Raw genomic sequence first — 20,196 nt, forward strand, 5'->3', positions numbered from 1 at the left:
TGTGTGTAGAGTGGCAAACAAAACAGCATTGCCAACAGAGGTAAAAAAAATGCCATTTCCTTGGAACCACTGCAATTCTTGCTCGTTAATGCTGTCATAGTTGGTGCAGAACATATCAGCAGTGCACATAAAGTCACACATGCTTCTGTGTATGAAACACCGCCCGACCTCTGGCTGTTGGCAAATTACACCACCATGGTTCCATGCACCTCATGGTGGTATGGAGGAGAAAATCACTGTGGTAGTGGGAAAAATCTGCATCACTGCTGTCATCAAGAGTTGAGATGACGGAGCAAACGTGAGCATGACATGTACCCCAAATGTAGCACTCCATAATGCATGACCACAACATCCACACTGCCGACAGAGGCCACACATGTCCACAGGAGAACCATGGCACCGAAACCCCCACTCATACACTGTGTCCCAAAAAGCCTCTACTCCTTCCAACTGAAATTAAGTATCAAAGCCACTTTCCACGGCATACCTGTGCAGATCTTGCACAAAGGTATCACCCACGATGAGCACTCTGCGTCTGCGTCTGTCCATCTCTGTCAACCTCACTGCATTGAGGTTTGGGGAAATATATCACCGCCCCTTCCTGTGACCCACACCCTCAACAACTGATTGGATAATCCCCAGAGTTCCATTTGCAAAGGCACCATGGTCAAACGGCAGATTGTAGCATGTGTGCCTTCCCAGCTACAGCGAAGGCCACACCCCAGTAAAGCACATGCACTCCTTATTCCGTTTCCACTATTGTATATGCAACACTCCCGCATTAGGTAGTATGCAATAGTCACACACGCATGTAGCATTCACATCCAAGTCCTCTGTATTGAACACTATAATTTCTGCACTGCACATTTACACACTCACAGTACAGGTCTTGTGTCATGCGGAAGCACCTCCAGGTAACAGCTCTCCAAACCGATGCACGCTTTCAGCGTCCACATTCACCCAGTTATGCACACAGCACCATGAACTGTAGGTGGCCATAGTTTCTTTCCTTCCCAGCACCCCACCAACGTCAATGATAAAATACTTCAAAGTGCAGTACAGTAGTTAGTAATCTGTGCAATGCACACTACTCAAGCACACACACACTATGCAGTTGAACCCTCTGCACTGGTACACACACACTTTCTCACCACAGCACTCAAGGGACACACTGCAGAACTGGTCACTCCATAAGCTCCTGCCATGCACTGGCAAATGTACCATGTGCAAACAATGAGCACATCCATGCAATCAACAATGCATGCACAACTCACAAACCACACACGAAACGCAACAATCTGAGGAGTAGTTGCAAGCAACCCACATAGCTGTTCTTGTAAGGCTTCCAGCCATGCATCCAAGACGCTAGGCCCTCACTACACACAGCACTCCCTACTGCACCCCACATTGTACTCCTCGGTGTCCGGTCAATTGGTCGACAACAAACTCGTCGACTGCAATTTGGTCGACACCATTTGGTCGAATGCCAAATGGTCGAATTTTTTTTATTTTTTTTATTTATGTGTTTTGTGGGTTTTCGTGTGGGGGAAAAAAAAAAGAAGAAAAAAAGGGGGTTCGGGGGGGACCCCCCCAAAAAAAACCAAAAAAGGGGAAAAAAAAAACAAAAAAAAAATTCGACCATTTGGCATTCGACCAAATGGTGTCGACCAATTGTCCTGTCGACCAAATGTTTTCGACCAATTGACTGGTAACCGTACTCCTCATGTCATGTGTAATCCATTCCCCATCTGCAATTGCGCCTGCAACCTTTCACCCTGGCCACATCTTTGCATGCATGGCTCCATGATGTTCGGTTGCCTGTGCTGAACGGTATGTGCTGACTTCCTTTCATGGGGCAATGTGGTCAAACACCTTCTCAAGCAAGGGTCTCATAAGGGCCTAACCATTGCAAATGCAAATGGTGACATGTGGCTCCCTATTGTGCAACAGGGGCAATGGTGACACCATATGCTAATGTACGCATAGCAGCTAATTTCTGCTGTTCTACTAAGTGTACAAAGTCCTCCGCAACCATTGTGTGCTACTCACCAACTTCAAATGCAGGCAGAGTGACAACTGCATCGCTGCATTATGTTGTGGTGGCTGTGATGAAGGCCTAGGCTGTTGGGTGCATTTGAGATGTCATCTTTCAAGCCCTGGCTGTTAGTCTTAACAGTGCACAGTGGTGGCATGAGCTATGGTTCATTAGCTTACAATAACTGGCGAATTTCTGAAGTTTTTTGGTTTTACTTGTAACCATAGCGTCCCTTTAACAACGTTTTTTCATTGAATTTCATAGGTTTTTATTAGTGCAACTTAACCATAACCTCCCTTTAACAATGTTTTTTTCAGTGAATTTCATAGGATTTTATGAGTGCAATTTAACCATAACGTCCCTTTAACAACATTTTTTCAGTGAATTTCATAGGTTTTTATTAGTGCAACTTAACCATAACATCCCTTTAACAAAGTTTTTCCACTGAATGTCTTGGGTTTTTGCCAGTGCACGCTAATTTCCTACAACCTACTAATATCATACTTACCCCAAGCAACATATGTGTTCAATTTACAAAGTTTCACCTTAAAACTCTGAAATTCCTCACCTTATAGCATAATTTTTAACACTTCTATACACTTTTTGCAACTTTTTCCACTGTTGTGGTGTTCGTCGACATTCGCGAAGGTCTGACGTCACCCTGGACTTTTCGGACAGTGTCATGTGACCATGCACTCCTGCACGGCATGACTGCGTGTCTGCGAACGCGTCTGTACTTCGCGAACGGGTCCGTGCTTCGCAAACAGTTTGGCACTGCATTTTTCAGCTCATATAGGAACTTTGAAGCTCAAAATGTACCCTTGCACAGCTCCGACACATATTCTTGCTCATTATCCATTAACAATCTAGCAAGAGCACATTCTTGGAAGAATATTAGGAAAACTGCTATTTATCTTAAAAATGGCATAAGCTATTGCCATCCCTCTTCCCCAAGAGCCATCACCACCAGCTGAAGGACCTACACAACAAAACATGCGCAGTTCTTCAAAAGGCAATCAAGAGGACCAAGAAGATGAGGTAGAGGAAATGTCTACCTTTGGCACCCAGAGAGAATCATGGTTGTAGCAGTTCTTTACCACTGTTGGGAATTAACCAAAGGCTAAAACTACCAAAGTGAAATGCACTGACAGTACTCCTATGGGTATATCCCTATCTACCCTGTTATTTCAAAAAGGTAACCCCGATGCACTTTTGTGGGGTCCACTGACCTTCTCTGACTTTATGTCTTGTATAAATATTCAAAACATACCGTGTGGTCTTTTAACTCATAACAACATTGGCGATTAAACCAACCACAATATAAATACAGTAATACTTTTAAGGTAAATCATAAAGTCATTTTACTCAAGTTCATAACTACAAATATAAGTTAAATATATATGGTTCAAATTCACCATTCAACTTCCATAGTTTTTTTTATCAAGGTACAGTGTTCCAATTTAACAAAATGTGAGTGTCTGTTACGCTCACCTGGTATCCACGGGGATGCCACTCAGCCCTGGTTGGATGATGTGCGACTCGAACCCTATCCCCGATCCCTGGGTAGTGCCTCCAATGGAAGTTGAGCCTGAAATACAGGGGGGCTGGATTCAAGATTTAACTGTCTCTGGTAGGGTGTCTTACCACCTCCCTTGGATTCAAAACCTTGCCATGGCCCTCTCCTCACCTTAATTCCTTAGAGGGCGTGCTCTCCGTCCTGCTCTTCGTGGCAGGGGTGCGTAGTCTCGTGTGGGCGTGAACGACAAAGTTGCTTCACTGGTGCGAGCCCTTTTGAATGTCTTTGAGTCTTTAAGGTAGGTCTTGCTGCTTTACAGTCTTTGTATTCTATTCTGTTCTTCCCTTTCTTCCTCTTATTGTTATTAACGTCTTATTTCTTCTCTTTAGGTGTGCAAAGAGATTTTAGCATTTTCGTGCTGGTTGGAGCTGAGCACAAGCCGAAAAATGAAGGTGCGGTGTGCGTGATGCTGTTCGGTAAGTAAGCGCGATGCGCTGCGCTGTTTTGCTTGTATTTGCTAACCTGTGTCTTTCTCCTTCCTTCGTAGTTCAAGGGGCTCCTCGCCGGTCGCAGTGATGTTCCGGAAAGATGCTGAACAAGAGGCAACTAATCCGGTAAGAATCTTGTGATTTTTCGCTGTTTGAGTGGAATCGTGAGTATGCGCTCACTAATGCTGTTCTTCTCTCTCCCCTTTTCAGGTTACTGCGTTCCGGGAAGCATGCAGTGCCCAGATGATGGAGTTTGCTGGATCGAATGTCTCCAGGTAAGCAGAATCAGGAGTTGATGATGGACTTCAGACGGGAAACTACTCACAGGTAGGATTCCAATAACAATGTTCTTTTTCTCTCTGCAGGCAAGCGGTTCCAGAAGTAGCTGGCATCAAAGAATACTGGAGACCCAACTGGACACGGTGAGCGTTACGCTGCAAACAGTAGAATAACACAAAGCGTGTTCTGCTGTTTGGGTGTGGCTTAAATAGCCTTCAGGTAAAGTAGTCCAAGTAAAGTAGTCCCAGGCCAGCCACGCCCTAAACACTATACCGCTTAGCTCAGTTCTTGGGAACTGAGCTATGTGAGTGCCTCCATGTTGACTGAAGCCCCCAAGAAAGTAGTTCCAAGCAAAATAGTCCCACCCTAAAGGTGTTCTTCATAGTGATTATGAGTCTGGTAGCAAAGGCGCCAGGACTGACTCCAATAGAGTCCAGGGTGGGATTTTAAGGCCTTTAAGGCCTTGATGGAACCCCGAAACCTGGCCCTGCCTGGCAGGCTAACTTGTCAGTGGGGGTCAGGGGTAGGGATCATGACAGTGATCTCCTTATATAAATTCGTTGGCATGTCACAGAAAACCAATTATGGTTACTTCACCTCAATTCAAACATTGATAATGTAAAAAGTTAACAATCCAAGTTTCAAGTTATTGTGTAATTAGCCAATGCATTTCGGATATACCATCCATCTTCAGGGCTTTTATCGACTTGAAATTCTATCTTGTAGTTTAATTCACATTCCTCTGTATACCTCTGACTGTGTTTCAATTTTCAACCCTCCTCCGAACATTCCTATCCAATTCCTTAGTACACTCAGTGGGGCAACCTGATCACGATCTCCTATCGTGAAATAAGGCTGCAGTGCTGTCAGTCACACCATGGTGACAGTCTTGAGTGGTGTAAATAGTCACAGGAGCTTATCTCATGATATGTTGAATTTTCGCTTCATTCCAGCGCGGCGTTCTGACAGCAAGCCGGATCGGACGGTATGAAAAATACAGTACTGCTACGGGACCACCTCCATGCGCCACCACACCAAATCCAACCACTGCAATGCTCTCAGAAAGGTTGTTCCTTTCTTAGCAAGTAATAGGCTGTCTTTCTCCACCTCATCTTCCTCAACCAATACTGTATCCACAAAGCCTACTTCTGTGGGACACACAATCCCACCAGCTACCTTGCAAACGATATAAGAGGCTGTTGATCCATATCTTTCGAAGACAACAGTACTTTTATATACTGCAACACACTACTCTGCAGGGGGGAGCAATTTCGAAGTGCTTTTGAAGCTGTAATCAAGGAGTATGAGTAATACTGCCCCTACCTTAGATGTAACACACACGCAACATCTTCACCTGTCACCCGCCCATCCATATTTGTGGTTGGTGCCTCTTCCCTCATTTCCCTTCCGACCTTACTTTCTGACCTCTCCTGCAAAAATAAAACAAAAAAATACACCCAAAAAAGGTTCCCTTAGGAACCACCTTACACAGTTAAAAAATAGAACTAAAAACAAAATCCTATAGACTCCATCTACTTTACATTTCTCAGTAAAGTAGTTAGACTCAATAAGATTCTCCAATATTTCCATTAGCATTTTGTGTTATGCTAATGGGAATAATGGACAATTGTATACTAGAGAAAAATATAAAAGGACAGAAACAATTTTATGTCCCAAATACTTTTCTCTAGCATACAATAAGGACCATAATAGATGGACCTTTATAACTATCTGCGGTCTCCACAGTCCCCTTTCCAGGCCATGCATCATTAAAAGACCCGGAGGGCACGTGCACAGCATCGCACAGGGCAGGCCTTCTATGACTATATTAAGCTTCCACATACCAACTGTCACTTAACAATAGTCTACAAATCTTTTGCATGTTCGTTTCTCTTACTTATACCAAAATATTTGACACTGTGCTCCTATAAATGCACATAAGCATTGTCCAGTCAGAGAAGTGCATAAATACAAGGGGCAGTACGGATGGGCAAGTGCTCATGACAACCCAGGAGGCAAAAGCCAAGGGATGCCAAGGTGGGACGCCACTGTCTAACAACTGGAGCAGAGGAGTCCCAAGGGTGGGATGCATCTTAACCGTAACATCTCTTTAACAATGTTTTTTCTGTAAATTTGATAGGTTTTTATAAGTGAAAATGTTTCATGGTGTTACATCACAGTATGTAAATGTATTAATAATTCCACTTTTCATATATACGAAAGAACTATAAACCTCCTTTAAGAAACATATTTTTTGCAACATATACTTATGTCTGTCCTTATCAGCAGCGTATGATGGGAATGCAAATCATCGTTGAATTGCCTATGGCATAAGGCTCAACCATGACCCCAGCCCAACCAAACCACCCCTATTATTCACTGCACCTACCCTTCATCCTAGCTCAGTGTCCACTATACGCTAATCATGTAACCAATGGCCAGTGCTCGTGGCTTGCGCCCATGGCAGTCTCCAAATCCATGGGGGGTGAGCTTCAGCCATGCTGCATTCCCCAATAAACAAATCACAGTACACATTTGCATTTTCCTTGGGCCAGGCATACTACCCAGACACCAACTGTATATCACTAGTTTTTCTACTTACATTCTTACATTTTAGAAAAGTAAAACACAAGACATATTTCCAAAAACATGCTTTCAGGTCCTTGCTAATGCTCGTCGCACAAATTTGTTGTAATCTAGTCCACCACTTCAGGCTGTAACCACAAGCAGAATATTTTTTTTCATTCAAACCTCCCACTTTAGCCAAGCTGCATGCCCCAATAAGCAAATTACAACACACATTTCACCTCTCTTATGGAAGTTATTGAGGTGCTTCCAGAATCGGAGATGGTTCTCCTCAAGTTTTAGAGTGGCAGGGAGGCTGTTCCGTAGGGAGGCCCCAGCCGAAGACAGAGATCTACCCTCAGCCCATTTCTTTGAAAAACGACTGACCCTGAGGGAGATAGAGGTAGAGGAGCGAAGAGTTTGAGAGGGGAGGTATTTGCGGAGGTATAGCTGAAGGTATTTTGGACCCAGGCCCCAGAAAGCCATGTGGACAATGCAGATGGTTTTGAATTTAATCCTTGCATCCACTGGGATCCACTGGGAGCCAATGGACAGATTCCAGAGCTGGAGAGATACGATCCCAGGGCTTGAGGCCAAGGACAAGTCTCGCAGTCCTGTTATGGATTAGCTGCAGAGGGCAGAGAGTAGAGGCAGGTAAATTTAGAAAGAGAGTAGATTTTAAAATGAGTGGACAAGCATCATGTCCCAGCCACCTGTAAGAAATGGATGCACCCGAAATGTACCTGTGGCCAATGTTGCAAATAGGTTTAGGGTGCAAAATAAAAATGGTCCTCTGTGTGAAGCAGACAGCTAAATATGTCACAAGGGTCGCAGAATGCCCCAGCAGACTCCTCAACTCTCATCTTATTGCCATTGGACCACCAAGTGCTCTCAGAAAAGTGCAGCGACTGGGACTTTCATATATTTACATGCTGCTCTGAACCAAAGGTAACAACGGAAAACCAATGTTTGAAATAAGTGCATGCCTTTATTCTCCCCCAAACATTCTTTTAAAAATAAACTGATTCTAATTGTGATCCAATTAATCTCCTCAGACTTCATAATCTATGAACTGCAACACGTCTTTTCATTTATCTCACAAATGTGGTGATAGGTCTTTAGGAATCCCTGTGGCAGGTGAGGGTGTGCCCTTTACCTTCACCATTTTGGGCCATACATTTAAAAAAAGCATTTCTCCAGGTCCCCCTTCCCATCCCTCCCTTCCCGCCCACCGCCCGTGATTGGTTAATCCAGTTCCCAGTTCCTTGTATAGCGACTGTGTCGTTGTTGCCAACTGCCTTTAGGAATGCCATGGCAGGTGAGTGTGTGCCCTTTACCTCCTGCATTTTGGGCCATACATTAAAAAAAATAAAGCATTTCTCCAGGCCCCCTGCACCCGCCTGTTTCCTGAGTGCCCTTCTGCTTCCTCCCCCTCCCATCCCTGCCATCCCGCCCACCGCCCGTGATTGGTTAATCCAGTTTCCAGTCCCTGGTCTAGCGACTGTGTCGTTGTTGCCCACTGCCTTTAGGAATCCCTGTGGCAGATGAGTGTGTGCCCTTTACCTCCTACATTTGGGGCCATACATTAAAAAATGCATTTAACCAGGCCTCCGTGCATGTAAGTTTCCCGAGTGCCCTCCTGCTTCCCCCCCTCCCATCCCACCCGTGATTTGATTGGCTCTCCTCCAAAGTCATAAGTGACTTCTACAAGGCAGGCTAAGGGCCCCAAGGCAAAAGGCAAAGGGTGACTCCTACAGAGGCGGCTCCAGAAAGTGTCTGCAGGTGTCCACAGGGGAAGCCAGCGACCAGCCGTCAACCAGCAGCAACCATCAAAGTAAGTGTGGCATGGGTGGGGAGTAGAGCAATTACTCGACTCAGGAAAACCCTGTCACTCAACATTACCTTACCTCTGAATTGTGATTGTTAGCAATGCCACACTTAGTTAGAATTGTGAACATTAGCCTACGCCAGACCCAGATAGACTTGTGAATGTTAGCAATGCCACACTTAGTTAGAATTGTGAACAATAACCTACGCCAGATCCAGATAGACCTGTGAATGTTAACAATGCCACACTTAGGGCCTCATTCCAACTCAGGCGTTAAGGGGTTTACGGCGCCGTAAACGGCGCCGACCCTTAACGCCTGATTACAAGGTTCCCTTTGCGGGATGGCTGTTTAACGCCTGCTTTTTGCAGGCGTTAAAAGCCATGCCGCAAAGGGACCTTGGTGATAATTACGGCACCGTAATTTACGGTGCCGTAATTATCGCCTTTCCCCATTCCCATTATGCCCTATGGGGCAAAAATGGGAATGGGGAAGGGGCCATTGGTGAATGGGGAATTACCGCCCCACTCACCTTGGAATGGAGCGGTAATTCCGCCATCCACCATGGTGGAATGGCAACCTTAGCGGCATGGACCATGGCGCTAATACCACCATGGTCCTCCGCCAAGGTTGTAATGAGGGCCTTAGTTAGAATTGTGAACATTAGTCTGCGCCGCTTCTAGATACGATTGTGAATGTTAGTAATGCCTCACCTACCTAGAATTGTGAACATTAGCTTATGCTAGACCCAGACAAGATTGTGAATGTTAGCAATGCCACACTTAGCTAGAATTGTGAACATTAGCCTACGCCAGACCCAGACAAGATTGTGAATATTTGCAATGGCGCACTTAGTTAGAATTGTGAACATTAGCCTGCGTCGCTTCTAGAAAGGATTGTGAATGTTAACAATGCCTCACCTACTTAGAATTGTGTACATTAGCCTACACCAGACCCAGACAGGATTGTGAATGTTGGCACTGCCACACTTGGTTAGAATTATGAACATTAGCCTTTGTCGCATCTAGATAGGATTGTGAATGTTAGCAATGCCTCACCTACTTATAATTGTGAACATTAGCCTACGCCAGACCCAGACAGGATTGCGAATTTTGGCAATGCCACACTTGGTTAGAATTGTGAACATTGCCCTGCACCGGACCCGACAGGATAGTGAATGTTAGCAATGCGAACATCGGCCTGCGTCGCATCTGGATAGGATTGTGACTATTTGCAGTGCCACACTTTGTTAGAATTGCAGACAATAGTCTGTGCCAGACCCAGACAGGATTATGAATGTTAGCCATGCCACACTTAGTTAGAATTGTGAACATTAACCTACGCCAGTCCCAGATAGGATTGTGAATGTTAGCAATGCCTCACCTACTTAGATTTGTGAACATTAGCCTGCGTCGCTTCTAGATAGGATTGTGAATGTTATCAATGCCACACTTAGTTAGAATTGTGAACATTAGCCTACGCCAGACCCACACAGAATTGTGAATGTTGGTAATGCCAAACCTAGTTAGAATTGTGAACATTGGCCTGCTTCAAATCTAGACAGGATGGTAAATGTCAGCAAGTGCCACACTGGAATATAAGAACAAATACTATCAGTAACTTCAACCTAGAAATTGCTCCTGCTGCATTGGTTCATAAACCCACGCAAACACTCCCATCCCATAGCACTATTCTTACTCTCTACTCTACACCATCACACAATTAGAATGCAGCTATACCCCTGATAAATTCAGCCTAGCTGTTCACATACAAACATTACCCCATGAAATACCTCAATCACTCTAATAAAACGCAGCTATCCCATGACATTCCGGCCTAGCTGCCCACATAAGCATCCTAAGGCCTAACACAGCCAGAACCCAGCCTGTGTGTCCACCCACCAGAATGTACACATTCAACTGATATCTTCACCACCACACGGAAGGCTAGGATGCAGCTACCATCTGGCAATTACATCAGCTACACACATAATTGGTGCTCCCACGCACCCTACGACACCCATCTCTCTACTGACCTTGACTGCGGTTCCCGAGGGCGTTCAACCTACCAGCGCTTTGAGATCATACCAATGATATATATAGAGCTCTATGTAAATGCCAAATAACATAACATAACATGGCTGGGTCTATTGCCCAGACACCAATGTTATATCACTGTGTTGTGCACTTTCATTTTCACAATTTATTTTTAACATAGGACATATTTGCAAAACCATGCTTTGAAGTTCTTGCTGACCCTCCCTGTGCATATATGCTGCAATCCCATCCAGCACTTCAACCTGCACCCATGAGGTGATTTTCTTTCCCCCATTCAAACCTATCCCAATTTCAAAAAACTTTACCACATAGCCGGTCCCTGGTGGCCATGACCACTTTAACCCCATTGCTGTTCCCTAGTGATCGTGGCCAGTAGCCAGATTGTCTGGGTCAAAATCTGGCCACTGCCCATGGCCACAGGCTATACCTCAGTCACCAAAGGTATATCACTATTTTTTCTACTTGCATTATGACACTTTTCAAAAAATAAAACACGGACACATTTACAAAACCATACTTTCAGGTCCTTGCCAACCAATGCTCCTTACACAGGTTTGCTGCAAATGCGCCATTTTTTATTTTGTGAAAAGTGTCACAATGTATGTACACAAAATAGTCATATAAGGTTGGGTCTATATTCTTTCTGAAAACCATTGTCCACATTTGTCAACCGGCAACAAAGTTATAAGCCATCTAAAAATGTTGACACCCGCTCTAATTTTGCCCCTTCTTGAAAAAATCCCACCAAACTTTGCAAAACATTCATATGTAGGTCTAAAATCTTTTTGCAAACTGTTGTGCAGATTCGTCAAATGGCACCACATTTATAAGCCTTTGAAATATTTTGTGACCACAGGTCTAGAATTAAATTCCAAAATTTCATGCAGTTTCATTGAGTGGCACCAAAGTTATAAGCCATCCAAAAACTGCTTTTCACCAAACCTGTAATGCAGAAGTAGTTATATATGTCCCCGAACACCTCAGATGTTCTCAAACATCACAGGACTGCCCTGGACATCAAGAAGGTTCTCCGACGTCCGAGTTGAAAAAACACCTGTTTTTTGGGCTTCTCAAGGCCATATGCCATCCCATCCTCATCACCCCTCACCTCTCCAGAGATTGTTTCATTAGTTTGACAAGTGCAATGTTGTGGTTTTTAATGTTTTTACCTCGATGTCCAAGGACAACAGCGGCTGTCCGTGCATCCAACATGGTGGGCGTTTCCAAAAATATGACACACCTCACGCTTTTCAGCATCTAACCAGCGGGTGTGTCCGATGTCCGCAGACATCACGTCACCGGCTGGACCAATCGGAGGCCTGTCTGCGGACTGAACAGGAAAGTGAGTCCGCGGACCGAACCCAGATATCACACATTTTTTTTACCTTCTTTTTGGTCATTTTAAAAAAAAAATACTGACAGATTTACACCAAATTTACAAAAGCATACTTTCGGGATCAAGCCGCCACTCTTGCCATACATTTGGTGGAAAGTCCTTCCAGCGGTTTGGGCTGTAGGCGTGAGCAACATTTTTTTTCCATTGCGTCTATGGGAAAAACCCCACATTTTGTGAACCCCCTATAACTTTGCCCCCTGGACGGAACCGCACCAGACTTTGCAGAAGTAATCTGACAGGGACATATACTTTTGTTGCAAAGTTTCCTGAGGATTTGTCCAGGTGGGGGCAAATTTATAAGCCGCCCAAAAAGTGCTCTTCCTATGGGTTGGCAACTTAACTAACGCAGACCGTGTGATACATAAACATATATACATATATGTACTTGCAGCTGTCATTTTCACGAAATCACTAACAAGTTAAACCTTTAACTGACACCTACACATATTTATGACCTGTGGCAAATAAAATTGCAGAGCGGTACATAAAATCATAACACGACACACACATAACATAACATAAATAAATATCAACGTAACCCATATAAAGATTAATCCTTCTATAAAAATGAGCAGCCCTAGATGAGAAAATTCCTATTATGTATGTGTTTCTGAAAGATTCATGTAAGGTGCGTACATCACCTTTCGGGCATTTTAGTGTGCCTGAGCCTGCAGGCTGTCTGGTAGAAAGATGGGTAGTATTTTAGTCTGTGCAGACATGGAACACTATTTAGGGCAATCAATGGTTCGAAATGGGAGGCTCTATGTTCAGCAGCCGGTTGGCTGTTTGCAGAGTGTATTTGTCATGGCATCTACAGATGCCTTGACTGGAGATGAGGGCCAGCCCATTATGCCCGATGGGTAAAGATTTGATTGAAAATTGAGGTTTTAAGTCCTTTCCTGCACCTCTGGTAGTTCGATTCATCCCTGACAAACAGGCTGAGATTGTTCCAAAGCTGAGCTGACTCTGGACTTCATTGGGACCTGTGCTGCCAAACCTGTCAGTTATAATCTTTGAGGAAGCCTTCTCTTTAGTTTAATTTTAATCAGGGATTTCCGTCCACATAAGCACTGGCATAGGCACAAGAGTAGGAGCTGGTGTTCGATTGTCTTGTATGTGGTAAAGAGGTCCATCATCATCAAGTGCTGTGAGCGGATCTTCCATGATAGAAATGAGAATTGATTCCATCCCTCTCATGAGTGTAAACCCTGATTGCCCATCATGGAGTAGGTTCAAGGAATTCCTGAAGTTGATATGCCCGCTTCGATTCCAATATGTTTCTGAGAAATAGGAGATTCTAAGTTGAGCATTAGTTCGGGAGGTCTCTAGGATCATCTACTGTTGGCCCTTTGAATCTCACTGTAATTATGGCATGCTGCAGAGGACCTGGGGCCTTGTAGCATGGAAGAGAGGAATCCAACAACTTGGTGATGTCTGCCACAGTGTGTTCAGGAGTTTTTAATTTCTGGTGCTGTACATAATTCAGTTGATAGTTTGGATGTTTTAATATTGTTGGTTGCCTCCTGCATGCAGGCTGACCTAAAGTTTGCTAGATCAAGAGGTGGTTCTTTGGGTGGACAGAGAGATGCCAGACTTTCGTAAATGGTGCTAAAGATCTTGAAAATGTTTGATGTTAAATGTTCCAGTAGAAACTCACCGTACTGTACTGAGTCTACCATGGTGTTTAGGGGTTGTGGATCGGACAATTCACAGTGCGTTTTAAAGAGTTCAGATGTTGCGTTGGGTACGCCAAAGATGCAGTTGGTGTAGGAAGCTTCATTGGCTCCCCTAAATGAAGAGTGATGCGTTCTGATATGGATCTTAAATAGGAGCATACCTACCCAGAGGAAGATTTAATTCATTTGTGATCTATGGAGTGCCATGTTATGTTATGCTACAGGGTGGTTTTATAAAGTGCTACAATCACCCGAGTGTATCTCGGTCATACTCGAGAGTTTAGCTAAGAGCTGACATCAACAAAAGTGCTATAAAACTAATGAGGATAATTTCATTATAGGTTATAAAGGTAGGTTTTTAGTCTTTTCCAAAAGAGTAGAAGATTAGATTATCTTCAAAGGTCAGCAGGCAAGGAGTTCCAGAGTCTGATGGCCTGGAACAAGAAAGAGCGACCACCTGAACTCTCCCTCCCGTAACTTGGTATGCTCAGTCTTCTGTCAAACCTTTTTTTTGAAGAGTGCACCGTGGTGTAGGTATTAAGTTTTGCCACTAGAGGATTTGCCGTAGGCTGTGGAAGGCTATTGAGAACCAGGCACATACTATCGATTCTTCGCTGCCAGCCAGTGTAAAGATCGAATCCCTGGGGAGATGTGCTGGTACTTCTTTAGTAGCTTTGACTTCGTATTTTGTACTTTTTGTAGCCTGGCAATAGCACAGTCCGGTAGTGTTTCAAGTTGAGTAAGTTATTGTTGAACCATTTATTGGCTGATGTGTGGTCAGGTTTTCCTTTTCTGCATTTCCATGGTGCAGTGAGGCCCATCATTGATATGATGAAGTTTACTAAAAGGGGCATGGGGTGCAAGTTTGGTGAAATCTTCTTTGGAAATCAGCTTGGATCGTAATCTGTTCATATGTCTGATGATTATTGGTCATTGTTCTCGTGAGGTTGTGATTAAATAGTCACATCATGTAAGGAGTTGTGTTTCCATATTGCTAATGCCTAGGTTGCGTGGGAAGAGCACGTCAGGGATGTGAACAGCCTTGCGAGAGAGCAACCTGACATGCTGCTCGAATCACAACAATGCCATGCTTTCCAAGAATTGAACTGTATGCTTGGTGCGCTTGTCCTCAACCCAGAGACAAAGGTGTCAAAAGAAAATGATGATATTAATTTTATGTTCGAGATGTTGGCCATAGTAAGGAATTGCTTGAGGAAAGGAGGGGTCAAGGCCTGGTTTTCACTAATGAGTGATCACACCATTAATTCTTTGGTGGATATTTAACAATGTTTGATGGGATGGTCAATGGAAATACCTCTCGGCAGGGTGAGTTCAGTTCAGGAAAGATCGTCAGAAAGTGTCAGTTCAACCCCTACCTCCCCTAACTGGTCTGTTCTTAAGCTCTATTTATTAAGCAAGCAGATCAGTTTGGTCATGGTTGCTAGTGGGGCCATTTGAGGACAATGGGCCTCATTACAAGGTTGCCGGTCCGGTAACAACGGAGCTGGTAAACTACGGGTACCGTTGTTACTGGCCTGGCAAACTACGAGGTCTTCAAGCGGGTGCCTTCCCGGCTGCCAGGTCTGACCTGGCGGGCGGAACGGCACCCGCTCGCAGACCTTGACAGATACACCACCACCATTCATGAATGTTGCCGGTGCATTCGTCCTCCCCATTCCCATTGAGTCCTGTGGGACTAAAAGTGAATGTGGAGTAATTATTTCCGACGCCAGCAATGGGCAATTACAGGGACCACCAGGGCTGTAATGCCCCGGTAAATCCCCATTGCCAGGCACTGGAAAAAAAATGACTCCGACGGCAGCCGTGCTGTTTTTACCGGCACGGCTACAGCCAGACTCATAATGAGGCCCAATGCCTCTGTCGGGCCCAAAAGCTGGAATTTGAATTCCACGATTACCATTGGTCATGGATTTCCAAGGTGTATTTGTTGGCAGAGAGGGCATTTATCAGACCTTTCTTTGGTAAAGTTTGGATCTAAGGCTTGCGGCTTTGGTTGACTTTAAGTTTGTAGTGTCTCTTGTGTGTATTTTTTTTTAGGGGATGGTCCATTTCGGGAATCGAAAACATGGCCAATTCCATTAAGCATCACATGAACCAAGGCATTTAGGAAGACCCAGGTTGGCAAGATGTCTTGCCTTTTTATGAAGCTTAAATTAACCTTAATTAAAGTATATTCTAAAGTTACCAACATTTACAAAGTATATATTGCCGAACCAGAAGCACACTGATAAAATCTACGTTTACGTATATTTGTTCGAATAAGATTTTACCCAAGGAGAAGTGACAGAATATATTTCACCAAAAATGGTAGGTAAGTGGTATATGTATAGTGCATAATAGGTGGGGTAAGGGTATGAGTTAGGGTAGGGAGGTGTGAGGGGTCTCCCCTATTCATTATATATTTTTTAAAGTACACAAAGTACAAAGTTAATTTCCTTTTTTTCGGTGAAGGTTTTTTCGATCACTTCTCCATTATGTAAAATATTTTCAATTAAATCGCTGACATCCAAAATCTATGTGTCCAAAGTGTATTCAAACCTGAAAAAGTTGTATGCTATTCTCATTACCCTCAACATTTCCAAAATAAAATCAAACTAGAGGTAATCATTCACATACACACAAACCAGAAAATCCACACATCATTGAAAGCAGTACATTCTTCTGGACTCATAAGGAGGATTGTGAGATCATTTACCTTGAAAAAGAATTAAGGTTGTGCGTAACACATGCCGATCCAGGCTTTATTAGTGGCTTTACTAGTGTAAAGTTTGAAATTTAAAGACATCACCAAAACTGTTTTCTGGATGGACTATTGAAATCGTGTATGCACGAAAAATCTGGGTCTCCCTAGGGGACAAACCAGTGACATTACCTCGTGAATGTGCTTACCTGGAAATGTTCAAGAAGATCGTAGAAATTCTTCGAGCAACATCAGGGTGCTAAACATGTGGAAGTAAAAGGTCTTAGGAAAAGAATCAATGGGGGTCATTACGAGTACGGGAGTAGGGGGTTAACGCACCGGTAAGGATGCCGGTATCGCTAACCCCCTACCACCGCATTCCGAGGTCCCTTAGCGGGTCCCACTAAGGCCAGCTGGTTTACCATCCGTCCTTAGCGGGAGCCGTTAAGGGTCCATGGAGCTAATAACGGACCCGCTATTTGCGGGCCCGTTATTAGCTCCTTCCCCATTCCCATTGAGCCCTATGGGGGCTCAAATGGGAATGGAGAATGGTATTGAGAATGGGGACTTACCCGGTCCTCCAAGGTCAGAATGACCCGGTAAATCTCCATTCTGACTACCCGGACCCAAGTTTGGAGGCAGCAATGGTGCTAATAGCACCATGGCTAGCTCCAAACTCGGAATGACCCCCAATGTCTCCGCAGCCCGGCGCTCCATCCAATAGGAAAGACATGGGGGCCGCAGTCTCCACTATCTTTCTGTTAAAGTCAGATTTTGAGCCAGTGCTTATGTCTTATACACAGTTCAATGTCACGGATGGCTCCAAAGCACAAACTGCAGATAAACCAGTGTCACACAATTGCCAGGATACTGTGGTTCACATAGAAAACATGGTGTACCTTTGTCGTGGTTACAGGTCATTTGCTCTTCTGGGCCTCAAGTAATGGAATAACCCTTCTTAGAAAATTGGTCAGAAAAACTAAGACCTGAAATGTAGACCTTTGCCCAAGGCATCTTTGAGTGCCAAAGGATTTCTAGCAGGTAGTAAGTAGTAAAGGGCCTAGTGATGGCTGCTTCCAGGTGGTTACCTGTAAACTGCAAATACTGACCGACTTCCCCAATCACTCATCTACAATGAAGGAGTTGAAAAACACCAAAAACCTGCCCTGACTTCCTGTGATTTTCTTTTGACCTCATAACAAATGTGGTGGTATTGGTAAAACAACTGATAATTACCACTACCAGATGTTTCACTGCACAGCCAAACTGCGAGTTTTATTACCGAAACCCTTGTTTAAAGCCTGCTTTCGCTTGATGGTACTCACCTCCACACAAAAGTGTTACTGCATGTGGTAATTTCCACATTCAGTAAATACCAGAACTCAAGGAGTTCTACCGGACTCCAAAATGGGGAATAACAGAAAGGTTAGAATGACTTGGAATCATGTGGACTTTTCCAGCTACCGATGATTTACCCCATACATCAATGGTGAATGAGTTTGGCGGTATTACCTTTGGTAATACTGCCAAAATAATAATCAGGCTCTATTTGTTTTAAAAAAAATGTTGATTCTTCTGGGATTCTCCCAGAAAAACTGATGAGCTCTGATCTCTATTTTATTTTTTGTGTGTTAAGCTCTTTATAAACTTTCTTTTCTTTTTTTGTTTTCAATCCCTTATCCCTGGCTTATCTGGAGGATAGCACAGGGGCAACGTGCTTGCCTTGGAAACAAGACTACACGGAGCAACAGAGGTTCGATCCCTGAGTCTGCGCTTAGAAACCACTGGTTATCATACCTTTTGGAAAATAGAGATGGGGGGTCATTACGAGTTTGGAGGTAGCAATAGCACCATGGCTGCCTCCAAAAACGTGTCCGGGTTCGCAGAATGGGGACTTACCGGGTCATTCCAACCTTGGAGGACCCGGTAAATCCCCATTAAAAAAAACCTTCCCCATTCCCATTCGAGCCCCCATAGGGGGAAGGAGCTAATAATGGGCCCGTAAATTACGGGCCCTAGGGACCTCGGAATGCAGCAGTAAGGGGTTATCGACACCAGGATCCTTACCGGCGCCGTTAACCCCTTACCGCCAGCCCCGTAATGAGGCCCAAGGACTTGTATCAACTCATAGGCGGAAATACATTAGGAAGGAATATTGTCCAAGCAAACGCTGGCCACACAGGGAAAATATCCCACCAGACCTTTTACTTGTTTCTTCCCACTACTGCAGTCTCTGTTATTGGTTCTCTTCTCTTATGCACCCTTTCCCTAACTCTAGATCTCTTTCTCCACTCCTTACACAAAGCATTTTATTCGGGAGCGCTTTATTTCTCATGCCCCAATACAGCCGTCTTAAAGTCCAGCTCACCTGAGGCTTTGGACAACACGCCCTCACATTTCACTATGCTGGTTTGGGCTGATGGGAGTTGTAGTCCGAAACATTGGGCGTGGCAAAGGATGCAGACACCTGCCCCAATGTCACCTGCTGGGGGCTCCCCCACCTGATATGTGGATGTGAGTGGGGGTGGGGAAAGCACGTCTTCTCTTTTGCTCGCACTCTAACTTGTAGGCTTCACTAGGTGCCAGGCAATGTGAGGCCACTCTCAGTGCCTCTTTCTTCTTGCCAAGTTTCATTTTTTTTGTGGTTACTGAGATGCAAATGCTGCGTCATTACTTCCCTGTTCTTCACGCTCGCCCAGGCACAATACACTGCAGCGCCCTGGAAAAACAAGGAAGTTGCCGGAGGTCAGCTACATTTTTTGGAGACAAAACGTCATAAAATGTCATGCAACAAAAATGTGGAAGTCAACCCATTTGTCTGCAAGCCAAAATATTTTTTATTATAGATGTTTTCATAAACGAAAAGGTTTGTAAGTCGATAAAGAGCCGTGCTGCATTCTCTGGTTATGTATGTTCTTCTGCTGGCCTTTGCAGGCGCTCTCCTCTCCCACTTTGACCAGATGAGTTTGGGGGGGTCATGGTCCAGCCAGGGATAGTTGTTGCCTTGTTTGTAGCCCATTGCACTAGAGGAAAAGTGCACCTCTATGGCATCTTGGTCTCTGGGGCCAGGCTAAAGGATAATATTAGAGCGCCCGACTGCTCCAATGAAGAAAGCCAGGAATAATAAGCATTCAACGCATGGCACAGAGGCTTTTTGTTACGCGCTTTCAAAGTCCGGCCAAGGCGGCAAGGGAGGCATGCACACTAGACTTACAGTAAACATAGTAAAGTGTAGAACATACTTTGTTTTTATTTATTTATTTATTTCAGCGATGGCAAGTTCAGGGGGGGATAATACTCGCCTCCATGTTCAAGTCTCTGTGGCACAATCAATCTCTGTGGCAAGCATTGGTTGTGCTCATTCTGCCAAGAAGATGTTTATGTTTTGGGTGAAACTGCTTCAAACCAGGGGCTGGAGTTGGGGCGGCATAGGGCCTACCGGCCGCCATCTAAGAGAGCTCAGTGTTGGCAGTGGGCCCTCCAGCCGCAACTGTGCAGTCCAGGTGGCCGTGTGCCATCAGTGAGTTGGCGAGGAATGACTGAGCACCCTATGAACGACCCGGAGGAGCAGAGGCACCCGCCTGGCCCACGCTGGGGAAGAGCAGAGGTGCAGGCCCCCTCTGGAGGCCAGGCACTTGCAGTGAGGCTGTGCTGGGG

Source organism: Ambystoma mexicanum, chromosome 2p (genome assembly GCF_040938575.1).
Source record: "Ambystoma mexicanum isolate Mex_15411 chromosome 2p, UKY_AmexF1_1, whole genome shotgun sequence".
NCBI classification, from domain to species: Eukaryota; Metazoa; Chordata; class Amphibia; order Caudata; family Ambystomatidae; genus Ambystoma; species Ambystoma mexicanum.